Below are 9,146 nucleotides of genomic sequence, written 5' to 3'. Positions count from 1 at the left end.
CTAATCCATTTTGTTGTCTTTTTCCATTTTATGGGTGAGTTCATTCAATTCACATTCACAGGTATAATTGCTAACTATGTACTTCTTTCCATTCTATTTTCTTATGTTTTCTTCTCTTTTTTCCCCTTTCCCACATTGTCTGTTTCGCTTTTGACCACTGCCTCCCTTAATTTACCGTCCATCTTGTCCCTCTCTTTTTTTTTTTAGCCCCTTTCTCTCCTACTTCTCTGTTTGGTAAAATGAATGTCTAAACCCAAGTCTGTGTGCCTGTATATTCTTCCCTTTTTGAACAAATTCAAATGAGAGTGAGGTTCAAATATTGTACACTGTCCCCCTTTTCTCTTCCATTGCATAAACTCTTCCTTAGGTAATTCATCTATGTGAGATAATTTTCCCCATTCTTCCTCTCCTTTTCCCAATGCATCTCATTTTCTCATCTTTCCATTCTTCTTTTAAGGTCATCCTAATTTAATATATTCCACACTTTTATTCTCTGTCTATATAGACTCCCTCTAACTGTGCTCATGATAAAATAGCTTTTAGGGGTAACAAGTATCATATTCCTATACAAGAATATAAGCAATTTGATCTTTAAACAATATGTTTTCTATGAACTTTTTGTTTGTTTGTGGCTTTTTAGTTGTTCAATGACTTAAATGATCCTTTCTTGGTCCATTTTCCAGGTCAGTTTTTTAAAAACATATTTCACATTTTCTTCTGTTTCTTTTTTACTTTTTCAACTTTGTTTTTATTGTTTTTGATGCCTTCTGAAGTCATTAGCTTCCACTTGGTCAATTCTGGTTTTTAAGGAGTTATCTTCTTCAGTACTTTTATGCCTCTTTTAACATGCTAATAGTTCTCTTTTCGTAATTATCTTGTATAACTTTCATTTTCTTTTCCTAGTTTTTCCTCTATGGCTCTTATTTAATGAAAAATTTTTAAAAATCTCTTTCTTTACCTCTTCTAGGAATTCTTACTAAGCTTGTGTCCAATTGATACCAACTTCTTCTAATTTCACAATTTTTATCATGAGCAGCAACAATCACTCTGACTCCCACGTGTTGAATCTAGTAGTTATTCAGTAACCAAGTTCTCTTGATTCCAACTCTTCCCTCTGGCCCCTGATCCCTATTGCCATTACCACAACCCTGGTATAGGCCTTCATTAACACCTGTCATGGCAATTTCAACAACTTCATAAAAGGCTATCCTGCCTCTATTCTTTTTGCCCCAATCCAAACTTTTTGTCTCTAAGATACTAATATTTTATTTTTCACAGATCTGGTCACATTAATTCTCAGTTGAAAATATTGCTTTCATTAATAAGGCATAATCTTACTTTGCCTAGCCTTCAATGAGCTTCTTACTATCTGATCACCTCATTAGACATCTTCAAACAGAAGCCATAGAAACACTTGTCAGGGTAACAAGATAGCCTCTGATTAGATAGTCAACTCTGAGGTTCTATGATGGTACTCTACCTTTCCAGATTCATCTTGAATGATTTCTCAGTATGCATTCTGTGTTCTAATCAAATTGAACTATACTTTATTACCTGAACAATATCCTCTACTTTCCTGCTTCTGTAACTTCCTATTCACACAGCAAGCCATGTCTGGAATTTTCATCTTCCTTTCTTTAATTGCTGCTCATCTGTTAATATCAAACTCCATCCTTTTCAAAGAATTGTCTTATCCTCTATCCATTGGTAATTGCCTTCCTACATCATATCTTCTTTTAAATTTATTTATCTGTTTCTTATCTGTCTCCTAGACTATAAATTCCAGAAAACAGTGACCTTTCTATTTCAAACTCTATATCTCTCATACTCAATACCCAACTTCAAGAGACCTAGGTTTAAATTTCAGCTCTGCTACTCACCCCCTGGGTGATTACAACCAAGTCATTTAACAACTCTGGGTCTCAGTTTCTTCCTTTGTGAGTAAGTGAATTTGACTATATAACTTCCAAGAACTAAATCTGTAATCCTATTATTTTTACTATACTCTGTACATAATAGATCTATAATAAATTTTTGTTGAATTGAATAGAATAACTCACTTTCATGTAGCACTTAATATAAATACTTTCCTCTGACTTCTCTGAGAAAATATATAATTACCCTTATTATATAATTATCCTCATTTTACAAGCCAGAGAAGATAAGTGACTTGTACAATATCACACAACTAGTAGGCTTGGGATTCAGAAGTCAAGTGCAGGTACTCTCATTTCAAAGCCATTATTACTAAAAGAGGAAGCCTAGTGGAAGGACAAAGCGAGGAGCTTTGGGCGGCTAAAGGGAAATGTGAGAACACTTTCAGCTTGGAAGAGTATAGACCCAGAGTAAGAAAGCACAAGAGTAAAGCAAAACCAAACTTAATCTTTAGATGTTGCCTAGGCCCAGTCCTATCTATTCTCCTAACCCCAGACACAAGATGAAAAGGATTTTCTTTACATAAGCCCAAATGAAACTTATATAACCCAAATGAAACTTAATTCATGTCAAATTCTTGTCCACATCTACCCCATTTTTCTCAGCTTTTGACCTTATTCTATCCTGCCCTGGCTGAATTGGCAAGCTGTGGAAGAGTTTGACACTAACTTCTCTGACCCAGGAAATCATAAGAACCTCCTGCTCCCATCTCCTATTACATCATCAATATAGAAACCTGGGGTATGCTTTAAAACAGTAGTTCTCAAAGTGTGGCCTGTAGACCCTTGGGGTTCCCTTGAGACTGGGATGTTAAAGTCAAAGTTGGCTACAAAATAATAGTAGGGGGTGTGAGGGGAGTAGGACCAGGGTGTGGGGATGTGTATGTGGGTGACAGTTATGGGCTAAGGGGCCACCCCAGACAGAGGGGAGAGGGAGCAGGAAGAGAAAAAGACCCCAGCGCTGGTGGCAGCAAAGATGCTGGAGACCCTGACAGAGGGGCTGCTGAGTGTGCAGTCGGATTTTACCTCCAGGCTGAAGTTTTTAAGTGACAAGTCAAGAGAAGCAAAAGTTAAAGCAAAAAAAGGGCTGTTCAATATTTGCCAAAGTCCTCTGCTGGACTCAGCTATTCAGCAGATATGAAGCTACCCAGGTTGACCTTCATAAAAAAGTAAAGGAGTGTGCACATGCTGGAGAGCGAGTGGATACTGAAGTGGTGATGCTTTCAGTACACTGGGAGAAAAAGAGGACAAGTTTAATAGAGTTCCAAGAACAGCTCCAGCAGATTCCAAGGTTGTTTGCAGATCTAGAATCCATGACTGTGAATTTGACTCAGTTAGAGGCTAATTTTGAGGAGGTAGGAAACCACTTACTGCACTTGGAAGATTTATGTGGGCACTATGAATTAGAGAGATACAAACATCTGCAGATACAACTGGGAAATTACAAGGAAAACAAAAGGAAGGAACTTGAAGCCTTCAGAACTGAGCTAAAGGCAGAGTGTACTCAGAAGGTGCTAGATATGAAACGCAGCCAACAGCTGAAACTAAAGAAATGCTAGAAATTCTTTGAAGAAGCCTTCCAGCAGGACATGGAGCAGTACCTTTCCACAGGCTATCTGCTGATAGCTGAACAATGAGAGCCCATAGGCAGCATGTCATCCATGGAAGTAAATATAGATATGCTAGAACAGATGTACCTAATGGACATGTCTGATCATGAAGCCCTGGACATCTTTCTGAACTCTAGAGAAGGCAGCGTGCTAACTCTGACTTAGGGCCTGATTTCAGGACCTGCCAGAATAAAATAAGCCTTGAGGTTCCCAATTGCTCTGCAACTCAAAGCACACTGTCTTTCTTATCCTCATAGTGCACTGACTCTGTCACCCAGGAGAATAGTGAAAGTGGAGAGTCCCCTTCTGTTCAGTCTGATGAGGAAAAAGTCCAAATGGACGCTGCTCTAGCTACTATAAAGGCCAGGTCAGATGTCAGTGATGAAAGTGACTCTTAAATTCCATGAAGCCTGCCCTTCATCCTTTGACTATAAAGTATTTCAGTGAAGACAGCTCAAGTTTTGACTAGATAGCTGCCTGAAGTCAATTGTTTTATGGGGACACTAGACTTTTATAAAATTGCCAGTGAGTGGGAGTTGTTTAAAAACACAATTTTTTCTAACAGTAAAATCTCAGACCTTTGAGCATTATTAAACTTTGCATAGCAAATAAACTCTGAAGCTCTTAAAATAATAATAATAATAATAATAATAATAATAATAATAATACTGCGATGTTATTTGTCTATCCATTAGATTATAAGCTCATTGAGGACAGGACTATCTTTGCTTCATTTTGTATCCACAGGACTTAGTTTGGCATATAGTATATGCTTACTAAACATGTACTGAGGTTTTCTGTTGGGGCAGAGCCAAGATGCTGGAGTAGACCTGGGAACCTGCCTGAACTTTCCCACCAAACCCCTCAAAATACCGGTAAAGATGACTCTAAACAAATTATAGAGCAGCAGAAGCCAAAAAATGATGGAGTGAAATAGATTTCCAATCCAAGACAATCTAAAATGCTAACAGGAAGACTCTATTGCACCAGGCTCTGAGAATAGTGTAGCCCAGCATGGGCTGTGCTGACACAAGCAGGACTGAAGCAGACTTCAGGGAGCTGAATCATTTACAGCTTAGAAGTTTCCAGACTTCTCAACCCACAAATGCCAAAGACAGCTTCAAAGGTCAGTGGGAAAGCTCTCTCATCTGGGTAAGAAATGAATGTGGTCTGGTCCCAGTTCCAGTTCTAGGGCAGTAGCAGTGATTGCTGCCTCACCTGCTGCCTCTGGAGCTCTCAGCCTATAGGCAGTGGGGGAATCAAGTGGCTAATCTGGGTCTCAGTCCTGGGTAGGAGTTCTAGGGCAAGGAGGAACACTGGCATGGGGGATGCTGGAGATGGTTGTAGAGAAGGAATCCTACACTCAGTTGCAGAGAAGAAAAGAATGCTTGTGGTTGCTCACAGACCTGAGTGCAGGCCAGGAGAGGAATAAACATCTCTCCTTTTATCATGCCACTTTGGAATAACTGCGAATTTACATGTTCCTAGAGATGTCTCTGAAAACAGCTAAATAAAACCCCCCAAAACTTGAGACAGCACACTTTCCACTTAGCAAGAGCTCAAAAGTCAAGTAATTGGCTGGGAAAATGACCCAAAAGGGGGGGGGGGGGTGTGTGAAAGGCTATAGAAAGTTACTTACTTAGCAAAAAGGTATTTTCTTATAATAAGAAAGATCAAAGCATACAACTGGAGGAAGACAGCAAGGTTAAAGCTCCTACATCCATAGCCTCCAGGAAAAATATGAATTGATCTCAGGTCATGGAAGAGCCCAAAAAGGATTTTCAAAAGCAAGTGAGAGAAGTAGAGGAAAAATTGGGAAGAGAAATAAGAGCAATGCAAGAAAGTCATGAAAATGAGTCAATAGCTGGATAAAGGAGACCCCAGAAAATAATGAAGAAAATAACATCTTCAAAAGTAGACTAACCCAAATGGCAAAAGAGGTCCAAAAAGCCAATGAAGAGAAGAACACTTTAAAAAGTAGAATTTGCCAAATGGAAAAGGAGGTCCAAATGCTCACTGAAGAAAATAGTTCTTTCAAAATTAGAATGGAGCAAATGGAAGCTAATGACTTTATAAGAAACCAAGAAATTATAAAACAAAACCAAAAGAAAGAAAATATAGAAGACAACGTGAAATATCTCACTGGAAAAACAACCGGCCTGGAAAAATAGATTCAGGAGAGAACACTGAAAATTATGGGTCTACCTGAAAACCATGATCAGAAAAGAGAGCCTAGGTATCATCTTCCAAGAAATTTTCAAAGAAAACTTCCCTGATATTCTAAAAGCAGAAGATAAAATAAAAATTAAAAGAATCCACTGATCACCTCCTGAAAGAGATTTCCAAAGGAAAACTCCTAGGAATATTGTAGCCAAATTCCAGAGGTCCCAGGACAAGGATAAAATATAATGAACAGCTAGAAAGAAACAATTCAAGTATTGTTTACACATGATCAGGATCACACAGGATTTAGCAGCTTCTACACTAAGGGATCAGAGGACTTGGAACATGATATTCCAGAGGCCAAAGGAGCTAGGATCAAAACCAAGAATCACCTACTCAGAAAAACTGAGTATAATACTTCGGGGGAAAAAATGGAATTTTAATGAAATAGAGGACATCCAAACATTCTTGTTGATAAGACCAGAGCTGAACAGAAAATCTGACTTTCAAATACAAGAAACAAGAGAAACATGAAAAGATAAACAGGAAAGAGAAGTCATAAGGGACTCATTAAAGTTGAACTATTTACATTCCTACATGAAACAATGATATTTGTAACTCATGAGAACTTTGTCAATATTAGGGCAATTAGAGGGAATATGTGTGTGTATGTGTATGCATGTGTGTATGTGTATGTATGTGTATATTATATATGTGTATGTATGTATATGTGTGTATATGTGGAGATAGACAGACAGACAGACAGATAGATAGATAGATGATAGATAGATAGATAGATAGATAGATAGATAGATAGATAGATAGATAGATGGATAGATAGATACAGATATAGACAGAGGGCACAGGGTGAGCTGAATATGAATGGAGGATGCCTAAAAATAAAATTAAGCATTGAGAGGAATGTACTGGAAGAAAGACAAAGAAAGAGGTGGAATGTAGTAAAGCATCTCACCTAAAGGAAGCAAGAAAGAGCTTTTACAATGGAGTAGAAGATGGGGGAGGTGAGAGGAAATAAGTAAATCTTATTCTCATTGGATTTGACTTAAGGAGGGAATAACACACACACATTCAATTGAGTATGGAAATCTATCTTACCCTGCAAGAAGGCAGGGAGGAGGGGATGGGAGAGGGAGGATAACATAAGGGATGACAGACTGGCAGAAGGAGTAATCAGAAGCAAACATTATTGTGGGGGGACAGGTCAAGGGAGAGAATGAAATAAATGGAGGGCAGGGCAGGATGGAGGGAAATGCAGTTAGTCTTTCACAACACAACTGTTATGGAAGTGTTTTGCATGGCTACACATGCATGACCTATATTGAATTGCTTGCTTTCTCAATGAGGGTGGGTGGAGAGGGAGGAAGGAAGATAACGTGGAACTCAAAACTTTAAAAATGAATGTTAAAAATTGTTTTTGCATGTAACTGGGAAATAAGTTATACAGGCAATGGGATATAGAAATCTATCTTGACCTACAGGAAAATAGAAGGAAGGGGGAAAAGAAAAGGCAGATGATAGAAGGAAGAGTAGATTGGGGAAAGAGGGTTAGTACACACTGTCCTGGGGTGGGAGGAGGGGAGAGATGGGGAGAAAATTTGGAATTCAAAATCTTGTGAAAGTAAATATTGATAACTGAAAATGAATACATTATATTAAAACATAAATCTCTATCAATTGATTTATTATTAACACTTCTCCCCTTTTCCAACTACATATCTGTGTGAATCCAGATTTTCTTCACAGACTTCAACCAAAACAATGAATCTCAACCTATTGAATGCAGAAGCAGATATGAAAACCTGGCTATTATCTATTAATCCAGACATTGAAGGACTTTGTGAATGTACTACTACTCTTCTCATTAATTTTTTATTTTGTAAATTATTGTTGCATTTCATTAAAAATGGTATTTATATTAACATGAAATGAGTTTTTATTGTTATTTTAAAATGAAGTAATAAATATTTTTATTTTTGTTTTAATTTCTAATATAGTAAATATTGAGAAGTAAGAACCACATAAACAAAAGATCATTGTAGTATCCTCTATGATTTTTAAGTGCTTAAAATGATCCTGTGACCAAAAAAGTCTGAGAAATTTTGTTTTAAAATAATAGATGTATCCCCAGTTGATAAGTGGTCAAAGGATATGAACAGGCAATTCTCAGAGAAAGAAATTAATGATATCTACAATCATATGAAAAAATGCTCTAAATCACTTTTGATTACAGAGATGAAAATCAAAACAACTCTGAGGTACCACATCACACCTATAAGATTGGCAAACATGACAGAACAAGAAAATGATAAATGCTGGAGAGGATGTGGGAGAGTTGGAACACTAATTCATTGTTGGTGGAGCTGTGAGTTCATCCAACCATTCTGGAGAGCGGTTTGGAACTATGCCCAAAGGGCTACAAAAATGTGCTTACCCTTTACCCAGCAATATCACTACTAGGACTGTATCCCCAAGAGATCATAAAAATGGGAAAGGGTCCCACATGTACAAAAATATTTATAGCAGCATTCTTTGTAGTTGCCAAAAACTGGAAATCAAGGAGATGCCCGTCAATTGGAGAATGGCTGAATAAATTATGGTATATGAATGTAATGGAGTACTATTGTGCCATAAGAAATGATGAACAAGAAGACTTCAGGGAGGCCTGGAAGGACTTATATGATCTGATGCTGAATGGAAGGAGCAGAACCAGGAGAACTTTGTGCACAGCAATGACCACAGTGTGCGAGAGTTTTTTCTGGTAGACTTGGAACTTTGTAATAATGCAAGAACTTAAAAAGAAAAATTCCCAATGGTTTTCTAAGGCAAAATGCCTTCCACACTCAGAGCAAGAACTATGGAATTCATTCACAGAATATAGCATATCATGTTTGTGTGTGTGTGTGTGTGTGTTATGTTTTGATTTGTTATATGATTTCTTCCATTTATTGTAGTTCATCTACATAGCATGACTATAGTGAAAATGTATTCAATAGGAAAGTATATGTAGAAAGATATGTATATGTAGAATTGTATGCCATCTTGGGGAGGGAGGGGGGTGGGAGGGTAGGTGTAGAGGGGTAAAAATCTAAGTTTTTATGGTAGTGATTGTAGTACATTAAAAAATAAATAAAATAATAAAAAATGAAAAAATCTAAAAAAAAATAATAGATGTAAGCTTGGCTGTGGAAGAGAAACAGTTTATCTGTGAAGATTTTGTTTTATGAGAGTACTAGGATTGCTGTTACTGTCTGCTATCCTCTTTAACTACTTGTCTTAGTCCATTTCTTCCATCCTAGGACTGAATGAGATCTTTTTCTGTCTGCCTCCAATAATAAAGTGGAGTTACTTATTTATCTTACTTATCCCTTCAAATCCTCAAAGTAAAAAGAAGGGAGCCATTAATGAGCAAAACTGAAAG

At 37.3% G+C, this 9,146-nt stretch overlaps 1 pseudogene; it reads left to right on the top strand.

The window, feature by feature from the left end:
- Positions 1–2,910: 2,910 nt before the first annotated feature.
- On the top strand, positions 2,911–3,942 carry LOC140509243 (dysbindin pseudogene; annotated as a pseudogene).
- The last annotated feature ends 5,204 nt before the right edge of the window (positions 3,943–9,146 follow it).

Source organism: Notamacropus eugenii, chromosome 5 (assembly GCF_028372415.1).
Source record: "Notamacropus eugenii isolate mMacEug1 chromosome 5, mMacEug1.pri_v2, whole genome shotgun sequence".
In the NCBI taxonomy this organism is placed as follows: Eukaryota; Metazoa; Chordata; class Mammalia; order Diprotodontia; family Macropodidae; genus Notamacropus; species Notamacropus eugenii.
This window is presented reverse-complemented; position numbering and strand designations above follow the sequence as displayed.